The sequence below is a fragment of the Microtus ochrogaster genome, unplaced genomic scaffold (assembly GCF_000317375.1).
Source record: "Microtus ochrogaster isolate Prairie Vole_2 unplaced genomic scaffold, MicOch1.0 UNK24, whole genome shotgun sequence".
Taxonomy (NCBI): domain Eukaryota; kingdom Metazoa; phylum Chordata; class Mammalia; order Rodentia; family Cricetidae; genus Microtus; species Microtus ochrogaster.
In genome coordinates, this window is record NW_004949122.1 from 1,471,570 (window position 1) to 1,486,285 (window position 14,716).

A 14,716-nucleotide genomic window follows, 5' to 3' on the forward strand; every position below is an offset into this window, starting at 1 on the left:
GTCCAATCTAAAAGTGGACAAGGGACTTGAACACCCATTTCTCCAGAGAAGACATAAAATAACCACATGAAAAGATGCTCCACATTATTCAGTACCCTGGTCTCAGAAGTCAAATCGAAAACGAGGTACTAAACCCTACCCAGAATAACCACAAACAAAAAAAAAAAAAAAAAAAAAACAGAAAATTTCAAGAGTTGGCAAAGATATAGAGAAACAGGACCACTGCAGTTTTGGTAGGAATGTAAAACAGTCAGCCACTGAAAATATTCCAGCCGTGCCTCAAAAAGTTAAACAGTGTTACCAGATGATTCATGATTCTATTCTAAGTATATATCTAACTTGAACATGTATCCAATTGGGTACTTGCATGTTCTCAGCACCATTATTCATAATAGCCAAAATGTGCAAACAACTCAAAAGTCCACAAACAGATGAAGAGCAAATTGTGGTATAAAAACAGAATGAAAAGATATATGTGAACCTCCACAATTTTGTGCTACATGAAACTAGCCAGATGAAACACCACACTGTGTGTGAATCCACTTAGATAAATTTATAGAACACGGTCAGTGGAGACCTTCAGCCAGTAAAGTTACCTGCCACCAACAATGACCTGAGTTCGATCCCCAAAAATCACACAGTGGAGAGAAACAATTCCTGCACACACACACACACACACACACACACACACACACACACACACACACACACACACACGATAGGCAGGCAGGCAGATTTTTGAAAACGAGCAGCACTATGAAGACTCATAGGAGACTCAAGAACTCAACTCCACCATATGAAGGAGGAGGGCCAGAGGAAAGCAGAAGAGGCACAGTAGAAAGGGGCTCTGTGGAGGTAGACAAGGCAAATGCCACCGGCCACGAACTGACTAGGCAGCATTTTGGCATCAGAATGCACAAAATATTGCCATTCTGACTTAGAATAAATGTTTCAACGGCTCAACTACAGTAGCCAAACTTAGCTTCTTGCTGCCAATTCCAGCAAAGTAGGGATAATGATTTCTCCTAAGAAAGGGTAACATTTGTTCATAATTTGATTTTTAAATAACCCATATTTGATGCTGTAGAACTTAACTTATTCCTGCAAAACTCTCATGACCCTATCAAGAAAACTAGGCTTTTCACTATACAGTGCTAAGTCCCAAATTTAATTCCAGGGTGACCTGCTCAACTGTACAGAATCTAATAATCCACCAAGTAAATCTTTTCCAAGTGATCCTGACAGGTAACTACAGGTTTCCCAATGCTGCCATTCTGTGGGCAAGTGGCACCTCAGTGAAGAAATCTCCCTTTATGAAGAGTGCCATCGTCACAGCACTTGACAGAATGCATTCTACGAGCTGTTCACATGGCAGGCAACCTCTTCTACCTAGCGCACTTGCAGCATTCAACATCAGATGCATGGATAGCTGGCTGTTGATAAAAATCAACTACATCAAAGATGGAATTTTAAGGAAAAGTTATTTTAAAAAAATGTCAGGAATCAATTAAAATAAGAAACCAGAAGTAACGCTGTGGAGATGGAACTAAAGCAGCACTATGGTGCGGACTTCTTTTCCTGGCTCTGAGACTAAGTAGCTGAGTGGCCTTTGGCACTCAATTCCTGAGCCATCCAGATGATATTAATCCCCCTTCACTGAAAAATTTTGTAATTTTATGACATCACCAGTTGTTTCCAGATGTCAGCCAAAACATAAGTATCCTATGATATCATCCATAATTCCTACATATCAATCAAAACTTTAAAAAAGTTCATGAAACCAAGACAATCTTTAAGGTCTAATCAGAGAAAAGTAATCAATGAATCTCAAACCACTAAATAAACTTATTAATGCAAAATAAAAATGAAGGGCTCTTATTTCAAATGTTTCTAATTTATGTAAACTAATAAACTGAAAATAAGTAAGTTTGCTGGACAGTGGTGGTACACAACTTAATCCTTGCACTCTCTGTAAATTCAAGGCCAGTCTGGACTACAGAGCTAGTTCCAGGACAGCTAAGACTACACAAAGAAAACAAAAAACAACAACAACAAAAAGAAAATAAGTTTGTTCATCAAAATTTAGTAAATCTAGTTACACCCAAAGTACAGCCAAAAAAAAAATTGTTGAGAACTAATATTTAACTACACACAGCAGATTGCCAGGGCTAGAGAGATGGCTCAGCGGTTAAACACACTGGCTGCTCTTCCAGAAAGTTCTGAGTTTAGTTTCCAGCACACACATGGTAGCTCACTGCAGAGAAATGCCAACATCTAATGGCAGGGAAGGAGCTTTTTGTGTTTTTTTCCATAATTAAAAATGTGCACAGTCTTCAAACCTTGTGGCTATTCAAACACAAACCATGAAAACTGAGAATTATAATGTACTACTCCGCCACACTCAGTATCTGCTTCATTTACTTCTCTTCCAACCTTAAATATCTTGGCAGAATTGAGTTCACAGTGTATAGTTGCACACAGAGGATATAAGGCAAGGATGGTACTTAAAAAGAAAAAATCTAAAAAAAAAAAATTTAAGATTAATAAAAGATCACTATGCCCTCATTTTGCACCCCTTTTATTTCAGGCTACCTCCTTCAGACTAAGACCTGTATCCACAAATCCATGGTAATTCTGTGATACCTGATCACAGAAACTCAAAGCCATAAATAGATCACAAAAGCTGTGTTCTGCTTTATCTCTGCTAGTGCTCTGGAGGGAGTCATATGCACTTGGAGGAATAAGGTCATTTGATCTCAGATAGATGCATTGGCACCTTACCTTCCCCCATCAGCAAATACTGTAGCAAATGACTAAGGCTTTCAACTAAAAAAAAAAAAATCACTCCCAATAAAAATATAGGTCAAAGAAAAATGTACAAGAGAATTTCCCTAAAAAATGTGATTCAATGTGATTTGTACACTAGCCGAGAGTATAAAAGGTACTTCCCAAATCTCTTTCACTTGTTCCAGTATTAAAACATAAAACATAACCTCCCTGCCATGGAGCCAGAATCCCAGTATCTAGACAATAGTTTGGTATTGCTCTGGACACTGTGTAAATTACACTGTGATTGGTTTAATAAAGAAGCTGACTGGCCAATAGCTGGACAGGATAAGGTTAGGTGGGAAAACCAGACTAAGGACACTGGGAAGAAGCAAAGAGTCAGAGGAGTTGCCAGAGAGACACAAAGAGAAAACAGAAGGTGCAAGATGAAAGAGGTAACCCAACATGGCAGAAAGTAGATTAAAGGAAATGGGCGAATTTACGTTATAAGAACTAGTTAGTAATAAGCCTGAGCTATCAGCCAAGCATTTATAATTAATATTGAGTCTTCAGGTCGGTTATTTTGAAACTGGAGGGTGGGAAGGAAAAGTCCACCTACATGATATGGGAGGTGATGTATGCTGTGAATGTTTTATTGCCATTAATAAAGAAACTGCTTTTGGTAAATGGCTTAACAGAGTAAAGCCAGACTCAAAGAGATATAAAGAGAGAGTAGGTGGAGTCAGAGAGAAGCCGTGTAGCAGCCCACAGGACACAAACACACAGGAATCTTTCCAGTAAGCCACAGCCAGGTGGCAATACACAGATTAATAGAAATGGGTTGATTTAAGATATAAGAGTTAGCCAGAGCCGGGCGATGGTGGCGCACGCCTTTAATCCCAGCACTTGGGAGGCAGAGGCAGGCAGATCTCTGTGAGTTCGAGACCAGCCTGGTCTACAGAGCTAGTTCCAGGACAGGCTCCAAAGCCACAGAGAAACCCTGTCTCGAAAAACCAAAAAAAAAAAAAAAAAAAAAAAAGAGTTAGCCAGAAATATACTTAAGCTACTGGCCAAACAGTATTGCAAATAATAGAGTTTCTGAGTGATTATTTCGTGGTCTGGGCAGCCAGGAACGAACAAGTGGCCTTCGCCAACACCTACTTTGTTCCCTGACTTAAAAGAAGAAAGCGATTTGAGCAGCCCACACATACACCACTGACACAGTCAGAGATGGAGACTTGTACCCCGTGCTTCACGATAGCAATGCCCAACTTCTTTCACAGCTACTCCTAGCAGGAGCACACTCCGGAGCGACTCAGACCTGCCCGCTAATCTAAGCTGATATCACGAAACACAGGGAACTCACAGGCATTACTTCTCCCTGCCAGCAACAAGCAGCAGAGTGCTATCTCAGGAATTCAACTCCAAAGCTATAGGAATTTTTTAAAGGCAAATCACAGAGCTCTCTGTCAAAAGTTAGTTTTACAAGGACAGGCTTCTTATCTGTTTTCACCAAAAATATACCCCAGGAACATAAAGTAAGGTCACGTTACACATGTAAGTGAATACTGAGTGCTACTGAAGGTAAGAAACCAACCATCTAAATGGTTCAGTAACCTGAGGCTTGGTCTGTTAAAGTAGTGGCAGATAGTAGCCACTCCAGTGGGTTGTGCCTCAGACAGCAGGCCGCATACAGTATTTCCTCTTGTAGCCGAAAGGAGCTCAGGGGTTGCAGTTACCTGCTCCTCCTGGGATGATCAATAGGTTCTTTCTCTGTCTCCTGTAGCTTATTCCAAGCCCTTTCTCATAACAGAATAGATGCAGCAGCCTACCCTCATTGGTGGGGCCCAACCAGAAATGAAGCAGCCTGAAATGTTTGGATATTTGTTTGTAATACAAAGATGCTGAAACCCCCACCAGTGACTAAAACAAACTGTTCTGAAGCTCACGCAGCATGTTCAAATGCATGGCAGCACCTGTATTAGGAGCAACCCTTCTCACATACGCAAAGGCACACTCAGAACACTGGTCACATACTGCTTCAGCACGCTTCTTTGCTGCTGGGGAAGGAGATTGATTTCAATTTATACAATCAATGAGGGGAGTGAAGCAGGACCCAGAGAGAAACAGAAACTCTCCTACACTTGCTGGCTCACTCACTAGCTCATGCTAGACAGCTTCTGCTTCTAAGACAGGATGTCTCTATGAAACTTACTCTGTGGACCACTCCTCAGAGATCTGCCTGACTCTACCTACTGAGTGCTGGGATTAAAGACATGAGCCGCCACCACCTGCTCAGATATGGTACTACCCATAATGGGCTAGGCCCTGCTACGTCAATCATTAATCAAGAAAATGCCCCACAAATATGTACACAGGACAATCTGATGGGAGCAATTCTTTAATTGAGGCTCCTTCTTTCCAGGTCTGACCACCAAGATTAGCGACCACACATGGCCACCCACAGAGTGAAAGAAGAGATGGAATTGACACTCAAATGTGAACTCCCAACCCAATACTCATCTGCTCACAAGTGTGCATGCACAAACAGACCCGAACCTTACACATTGCTTCTTTTAGCAGACTACTTCCTTCCTCTAGTCAATTATTAAGGAATTAACCATAGGGAGACACAAACAATAAGCATTTAATTAGAGCAGCAGGAGCTACATTGATCCTCTCATCTGAAATAATCAAGACTGGACACAACTGACTCACTAGTTTAAATCACTGTTACCAGGCAACAGTGATCCCTGAACAAAGACCACAAGTAGGTGAGTTCTAAGGTTACAGTACAGAGGAGGGAGGAAGATGGTTCATCACAGAGTCTGATGACAAAACCCACATGGCTGAAAGAGAGAATTGGCTCCTCAAAGTTGTCTACATGAATGTTGTGGCATGTGCATGCACACAGATAAATGGATGGATGGATGGATGGATGGATGGATGGATGGATGGATGGATGGATGGAGATAGACAGACAGACAGACAGACAGGGCTGAGGAAGAAACTGAGGCAACAAAAATAAACTGCTTGTAGCATACACCTGTAACCCAGGTACTCAAGAGGCGAAGGCAAGAGGGTTGCTGTGAGTTTGAGAAGCCAGCCTAAGCTACAGCTTGAGTTCTTGTCTCCAGAAACAAAACAAAACAAAAAAATCAAAAGATAGTAATATGTTTTAAAAAGGTCAAAATCCAGAAAGATAAGATTCTAGAGATACGGTTCACAAAACAATTACTAGAAAGCAGAGCTAAACAAGGTAAGAAATTCAAGGTCTGGAAGGTTGAGTTCCAGTGTCGTGAAGGGGCATGCATATAAGGAAGCCATTCAAGGGCAGAGAAAGTTTAAAAGTGAACAGTTCCCAGCACTTGGATTCTGGACCTGTTCCCACCAGCCAGACTGGAGGACCTCATGCATCAGTTTGTGGGGATAAATACAGAAGTGTCCTGACTCACTGGTAAGGAATAATGAGCCTGTTTACTTTGTACTGTTTTGTCCCATCCAACAAAACTTATAAGCAACATCCAGAAGACTCAAACTGTTTCCGAGTAATTTAACTGCGTCCCAGAACAAAATCCAAGCATTTTTAAAGGACTACATAAATGTTCAGCAGCCAGGCATGCTGGCACATACCTACAATTCCAGCATGTAGGAAAATGAAGGAGGGTCATCTGTTCAAGGCCAGCCTACATCATAGAACAAGTGTCTGTCTAAAACCAACAAGAGCAAAAAAATAAAGTAAGGAAAAGAAAGGCAGGTAGGCAGGCTGAGGGGATGCTCAGTTGGTAACGCGCTTGCTACAAGAGTGAGAACCTGAGTTTAGACTCCAGCAGGTTGCGTTGCTACAATATCACCTCTTTTTTTTTTTTTTTTTTTTTTTGGATTTTTCGAGACAGGGTTTCTCTGTAGTTTTTGGTTCCTGTCCTGGAACTAGCTCTTGTAGACCAGGCCGGCCTCGAACTCACAGAGATCCGCCTGCCTCTGCCTCCCAAGTGCTGGGAATAAAGGCGTGCGCCACCACCGCCCAGCTCAGTATCACCTCTTGATAACAGCCTGTGTCACTATCTGAAGTATATCACCAGCGGAAAACAGTCTACTAACTGATGATTCCCAAGAACTGAAAGACAACTGAAAGTGTTACAAGCTGTGCATCTTAGTCAATGAGGCAGAGCATTCAAGTCAAGGTTGACTCTTCTGAGCTCCATCTCAGACCAACTATGGAACTGAGGGCCTGGCTCAGCAGACACAGCATCTACCTGGCATTCATGAAGAGCGGGCTTGATCTCCAGCACCACATGAACCAGGTATGGTGGACACCTGGAATGCCAGGGCTTTGGCGGGAGGGAGGTAAGCCAGGAGGATCAGAAGTTCAGATCACTACACCAGTTCGTACATCTAGGAATCTGCAGGTTGTTGCAGCTCCCCAGCTGAATTTCAGTAAGCACCAAACAGACTGATAACCTTCCCAGCCACAGGGTAAAAAGAGTGCACTTCAGAGCTGCGTAACTGCTCACATCAGAGACCACCAGCAAATTGTGTAATTTTCCTGAATCTTGGTTGTATCTGTTTAAAAAGTAACCAATAGGGGCTGGAGAGATGGCTCAGAGGTTAAGAACACTGGCTGCTCTACCAAAGGTTCTGAGTTCAATTCCCAGCACCCACATGGTGGCTCACAACCATCTGTAATGAGATCTGGTGCTCTCTCTTCTGGCTTGCAGACATACAAATAGGCAGAACACTATATACATAATAAAGCTTAAATAAATAAATAAATAATAAATAAATAAATAAATAAATAAATAAATAAATAAATAAGTAGTTCTGGTGTTGCTGAAGAACATGTGTGAAGTACCTGGTATGTGTAAGATGTGTTTGCTCTCTCTAGGTTACAGGCATCTCCCAAGTTAGGAGCTGTGTACATTTTATTCCAGCTTAAAATGTAAGAATGACTGTTACTCAGCATTGTCATTGCTGGGAGCAACAAAATAAACTGTTCAGAAAGCACTTACTACACAACTCGGCCCTACACACACGTGTTTTGGCAAGGAACGTTTTAGGAAGTCCTACACAAGGGAATGCTGTTTGGTAACATCTAGATTAGAGCATACATCAACAAGAATAACACACAAAAAAAAGTGTATCTCCACTATAATTTCAGAGTAACTTAATGGTTTGGTCTCAAGTACAGGATATTCTTATCTCTCAGACTGGCGAGATCTGTAAGACAGTGACATAATGCCAGCAAAAGCTAAAGCGATGCTTGACAATGTCTCAGTTCCAAGTGCTCGAGGACAGAAATGGGCACCTTCCATTTACTCTTGAAGTGAACCTTAAAACCCAAGCAGCATTTTAGGCAGCACCTTCAGAATTCACTCATTAACTCAGGATGTGACTCACAGGGGGCAAGTTTAGCCATAATTGGATAGAATTTTCCTCCATATGTGCAATGGGGAAAGAAATTCAAACCCACAATTGCACAATGTCTCAGCCCCGCTCTCCCAATGAAGAACACATGGGCTCGGATTAAGCTGTGCCAATACCACCAACCCCAACGTAACGCCTAGGGTTAAGGGTTCACTTCAGGATGCTAACCCTCTCCCGCCAAAGCTGCCCTGTGGCAGGTTGTGCCAGTCCTACCAGCACGGAGGACATCGGCCCTCCCTCCCCAACCAGAATTTAGCCTCAGATTTTGGAAGAAAGTCTGGCCGGGAAGAATAATTGGCTCATCACAGTTTTCTTTTTCCTCAATTGCCTTTCCCGTAAAGACACCCAAATCTAAACCACGGACTCCAAAGAAGACCTTCTCTTTAGCCCCAAGGTCTCCTTCCTTTAAGCCTCCCAATTCTTTGCAATAAACCCACCCCACCTCTTTACCTGTTCCCCCAACCCACGAACCATGACAGGTGTCTTAACTATGACCAAGGGGCCACACGTTATCTTTTCTATAACCCAGTACTGACTACATGCTCCTTTTCCTAAATTCTGTTTGACTTGTTTTGAAGTGATTTGTTTTGTTGGCTAGGTTTTATTGTTTTGTTTGGCAAGGGGGTGGAGGGTGGGGGTGGGGTCAAGAGTCTGGCCTGGAAGTCCTGATCTTCCTGCCTCCGAGTCTGGAGTGCTGCCCAAATGCTTCAACAGCTTTCCCTTTCTAATCCCGAATCCACCAACCAAAAACCTCCCAGCTGTCCTTGTCTCTTCTTTGCTCCCTGTTCTCATCCCAGCCACTTCTGAGTTCTGTATTTCACACACATCTGCCTACACACCCCATGCCACCCTCTCCGCCTGGCTTCAGTGCTTCTTTTTCTCTCTTCCGCCTGCCCAGCTTAACCTTGAGATGAGATGTAAATGATTTCTTTCCTGGGTTCCCTTCCCCAAATGCTCCAAGCCTCTCTTTCCTCTCCCTACAAATAAACATCAACCACAGTGGAAAGCAACCCTGCCCATCACTTAGCCCTATCAATCACAGTCAAAAGGGATCACTCCTCCAATAATGTATCAATCCCAAATGGAACTCTTTACATGGAAAAATCCCCCAACAAAATCCTCAGCTCAAGAAGAGGAATCAATCATTTTTAGTCATTAGCTCTACAATACATAATAATTGATTTGGTTTCAATTTTCTTTCCCTAGACTGCTTTGAAGAGCAAGGGTCTAAAACCAGTGTGAACTGACTTTTAAATGAAATGTGAACAAGCATGGCTCTCCCAGAAGCTATTCAGTGTGAAAGGAGAAGCAAGCTATCCTGAGGAAATGTTTAACTGCTCCATCCTCTCAGATGCTGTCTTCACCCCTATGCACTCCTATGGACCACAACTCCCTGTCACAGTCATCACTGTCACCATGACTTCCTACCCACTAGCACCGTATTCCCAAAACCTCTGGCACTGCTCCAGCAGTTACAGAACACAAGGCTATGGCAGCAAACCTAGGAGGACACTGACAGTAACCAGGACCACAAACTAGCACTGCTTAAGATCTGGCTTAACTGCAGCTCTTACAGGACTGACGGAAGCAGCAGGGACAACTGAGTCAAGGCCTCGCTTTCTCAATGTCCACAACACCCTGAATCAAGGTCCTCACAGTTAAAATGTGGGCACTGATAGCCAGTATTGTAGTCTGTTAAAGACAGTATTAAGAGCCATAGGCAGGGCCTCATGTGACATGGGATTAACACCCCCCCCCCCCCCGCAAGAGCTGGGAAGTCTTCAGAAAAAGCGGACTTCCACCAGGACCACATGCAAAGAGCTGGGAAGTCTTCAGAAAAAGCGGACTTCCAGCAGGACCACATGCAAAGGGCATAGACTAAGGACCCACTACAAGCCTGTTTCATCAGTGCTAAGGTAAAAACCTCCCCCTAGATCAGAATTCATGTTACGATTCTAAACTCCAGGTAAGGCAGATAAGTAAGCAGGGCCTCTGGAGGGGACTAGGTCAGAACGATGTGAGTGGGACTAGTGCCCCTGTAATGAAGACCACAGAGCCCACTCCACACTCTCACTGTGTGAGAACACAGCTCGGATATCCATGAAGCAGAAAGAAAGCACTCACCAGAAACCTACCCACCAGCACTTTGATAGTGGCATTCCCAGCAACCAGAACTGTGAAAAATACATTTCTGTTGCTTCTAAGCACTTCAGTGTGTGGGATCTTGTTTCAGCAGCCCCAGTGTACAGGGTGAAAGCGGCAGTACACACCTATGAGGACGATGTATTTGACACAGGCAAAGGACTCCCACACATCAGCAGCACTCCCTCCAACACTCTCCCGACAAAACAACTGCCACAAGTCATCTTCAGTAAGGACCAACCTTAGCTGCCATTACACAGCTAAGAACGTCTCAAGGCTTTAGACAACCTTAGCCGCCATTACACAGCTAAGAACGTCTCAAGGCTTTAGACAACCTTAGCTGCCATTACACAGCTAAGAACGTCTCAAGGCTTTAGACAGTAAAGCCGAGATAGGAAGAGGAAAATACCATATATTTTAGCAAACTTTTGCTGATGGAAAGCAGGTAGAGGAGATCACAACCTCATGATCCCTCAAAGGCTCAGTTCTAGATGTGTACCTAGGAGGTACCAAAGGCTGCCCGGAAGTCAGGACTCACAAGGAAGGAGTCACTCTGCAAATACTCAAAGCTGCAGGTCCCCAGGTTCAGCAGGAGACCCAAGGTCAAGGAAATCAAGCCAAAAGGGAGGGGATTTTATAGCCAGTAGTCAAAGCCTATAACCCAAAGGGTGATAACTTCCATTCCTCCCCCAGCCAGGTAGTCCAAATCCTGACAGCTGATTTATCACCCAGCATTCCAGAGACAGGAAGTTTCCAGAGGCTTCTTTACCGACACTGAGCAGAACCCTAATTGGATACAAACTCTGGTGTTTTGGACAGGCTTCCAGCACAAAGTCCATCTGCACTGCAGCAGACATCAGGACCCATCCACATCTCTCCTGTCAATCCCAGGAGGCATCAGGATTCATCCACATCTCTCCTGTCAATTCCAGCAGACACCAGGACTCATCCACATCTCTCCTGTCAATTCCAGCATCCCACTCCTACTAACAAAGCCAAGGATCATCCATCTATGACCATAAACAGAACTGAAACAGAAAGGCCAAAAAAAAAAAAAAGTAATACACACCTCTGAGAAAAATGAGGATGACACACTCATAAGACACAATGAAATATAGAGAACAAAAATCCTAAAACTTACAAATATTTTTTAAATGAAAGGGAAAACTCTGTCTACTAGCTTCATTACAAAGAAATAAAAGGTAAGATAAGAAAACTTCAAGATCAACCTGGAGACTCAATAGACACAGGACAGCCATCTCAGAAAAAAATATATGGGAAAAAATAAGGCATAGGATATTATTTAAAAAGTGAACAGAGGGCTGGAGAGATGGCTCAGAGGTTAAGAGCATTGCCTGCTCTTCCAAAGGTCCTGAGTTCAATTCCCAGCAACCACATGGTGGCTCACAACCATCTATAATGAGGTCTGGTGCCCTCTTCTGGCCTGCAGGCATACACACAGACAGAATATTGTATACATAATAAATAAATCTTTTTAAAAAGTGAACAGACCCTCCCAAAATTGGAAGACTTTGCATCCAGATTAACAAATGAACCCAAACGCTTGCTTATAAAACTTCAGAATGCTGCCAGGCGGTGGTGGCACACACTTTAATCCCAGCACTCAGGAGGCAGAGCCAGGCAGATCTCTGTGAGTTCGAGGCCAGCCTGGTCCACAGAGCAAGTTCCAGGACAGCCTCCAAAGCTACAGAGGAACCCTGTCTCAACAAACACACAAAACACTTTAGAATGCCAGAGGAAAACACTCTGAAAGTCTAAAAACTGTGTGTGGGGTGGGGGTGGGAGGTTTAAAAATGATTTCAGATCTTTTATTTGAAATTCTTATAAGAAAAAATACCGTTAGAATTATAAACAAAAATCTAAAATTCTAAAGCCAGTCAGGCTGTCTACAAAGTGCAAGGATAAAATGAAAATGTTCAGACATGTTGGGCCTCAAATAACTTCTCTTCCCCATGCACCCCACCATTCTGAGGACTGTGCTGAGGATATGCACAATCAGCAAAGGAAAGCAAATCAAGAAAGCAGAGGACATGAGACCAAAAGAGGACAGAGGAGGCACAAAGTGCTACTGTCCAGCCTGAAGCAAGAGTGTGGATGACACTAAATCAAGACATCACTAGGAGAAATGCAATGGAACTAACAGATGTCCTGAAATGCTACCTGAAAGGAGGGTTGGGAGAAGGGGGGGAATCAAAAGCACTCAGCACGTACCTGAGGGAATACAGGCACAGACACAAGGAAGACTAATCAGAAAAGCTCAAAATCCAACTCTTTGCTCCTGGGGAAACAAAAAATGGGGTGGGGGTGGAGTGGCCAGTTTCTATTCAATTCAGACAAGGACAATGTATTTGTATACAGTAACATCAATACTGACTTCTGGCTTTAAAATGCACTGGAGGGGTTCAGAGGTTAAGAGCACTGGCTGCTCTTCCAGAGGGACCTAGTTTCGCACGTGGCAGCTCACAACTGTCCGTAACTTTAGTTCCAGGAGATCCATCACTCTCATACACTTGAATGCACATGAAATACAAATAAATCATTTAAAGATTTTTTTTTAAAAAACTGCATTGGAGAGTATGGTTTATAGGAATGATTCTGGAAGACAAATGCTCATTCCACTCTGGTGTAGAAATTCAAAAGAAAAACAAGGAAAAAATAAACAGAACAGTTGAGAGAACTATGACCACTGGGGGAGTGGGGCCCACAGAACAAAAGGGCCAAAGGCAGGGAGGGTACCGATAGTTTCTGGGTTAAGCCGTCTTTTGCTATTGGATTTTTTTTTCTGTGTGCTTGTAGTGACTGAATTAAAACCACTTCTATAAAGCATGACTAGTTCAACATATAAAGTTGTCACTACTGAGGTCTAAGTTTTTACTTGGCATTCTGAACCCACTGTCTTAGAAACGCTCTGAAATGAAGATTAGCTTATCTAAGCTTTTGGAAGGCATTCAACCATGTAAGCATTTGAAAATATGTAGGAACGCACTATTCCAAGTAGTGCACACCATAACAGCCACGTTCAGGAGGCCCTGCAGACATCCCACTTCTTACTTTGTGCCACCCAGACAAAGCCAGAGAATCCTTCAAAGGCAGCGCCTCAGAATGTGACATAAGGGACAGAAAGAGGCCCAAGCTCTGGTAGATGAAGATTTAGACGCTACACTAATAGGTCAACTCAGTTTGCTTGGCAGATAATACCTCAGGGTGGATGAGAGAGAACTAGGAGGCAAGCTCCCCATCTCCACATCACACACTGCTCACTCGTCGGAGTGAGCATAGTCGAGAGCTCATCAATCCTAAGAAAATCAGTTCCTGGCTACAAAGGAATCACTTCAAGTACTAATGAGCAGTGGTCTCTTTTCTAACAGGCCATAATCAAACTTCCATATACACAATATCGTCATGCCTTAAACTTAGTCTGCAGCCAGCAAACACTGTTTTGTGTGGGCATAAACTATATATGTAATGTATGAAATAAGCCATGTCACCTCAAGCAAGTTATTTAAAGCCTCACTTTCCTCATCTCCCGTGACATTTTTACCCCCCTGGATAACAAGAAACTGAGAAGAAGTAACATGTATAAGTTTACACTGCTTCCCAGCAAGATGGCTCAGCAGATAAAGGTGCTAGAAGTCACAGTGGATCACCTGAGCTCAAGTCCTAGGACCCATATTGTGGAAGGGGATAAGCTACTCCCTCAAGTTGTCCTCTGACCTCCACACAACAAACACATCCTGGTACACACACAAGATAGATAAATAAATAAATAAATAAATAAATAAATAAATAAATAAATAAATAAATAAAGCAAGCAAGCTCCTAATGTGCAGCATATCTACATACGTGTAAGCACTCGGTCCATGTCTGCAGCTAGCTGTTTTTGTCCCCCACTTCCATCCAGGCTGAGACAGGAGAAGAGGAAGTGCATGTTGATAAAGTCACAACTGTGTAAGTTCTTTCAACAACAACACTTTACAACAGCATGCCTAGCCTAGGAGTTGCTTTACAAATCGTCATTTTTCTTAAGCCCTTCTCCCATGTTCCAAGAGCAACTGAGATGCAGTTTCAATTCTGCTAGACGAAATTCAGGCTATAAGGAGGATTAAGACAGGATGTTACAAAAACACAAGTCCTCTTTGGTTAGAATACGAACCCACACGTATAGCAAAGTCTAAACAGTCTGCTAAAAGCAATTTCATTCCGATGCTGAGCTCTCTCAACAGACCTCAAGAAACTCCACTAACACACTAACAGGCTGGCCTGTGAGCTCGAGGCCAACCTGGTCTACATAGTGGGTTCCAGAACAGCCCGGGCTACACAGAATCCCTGTGAGAGAGAGAGAGACAGAGAGACGGAGAGACGG

The 14,716-nt window shown here is 43.0% G+C and overlaps 1 protein-coding gene across 4 annotated transcripts in view; it reads right to left on the reverse strand.

Moving 5' to 3' along the window:
* Positions 1–14,716, reverse strand: part of Ryk (receptor-like tyrosine kinase) — an 82,433-nt gene that overhangs the window by 66,785 nt on the left and 932 nt on the right. The window lies entirely within an intron of this gene.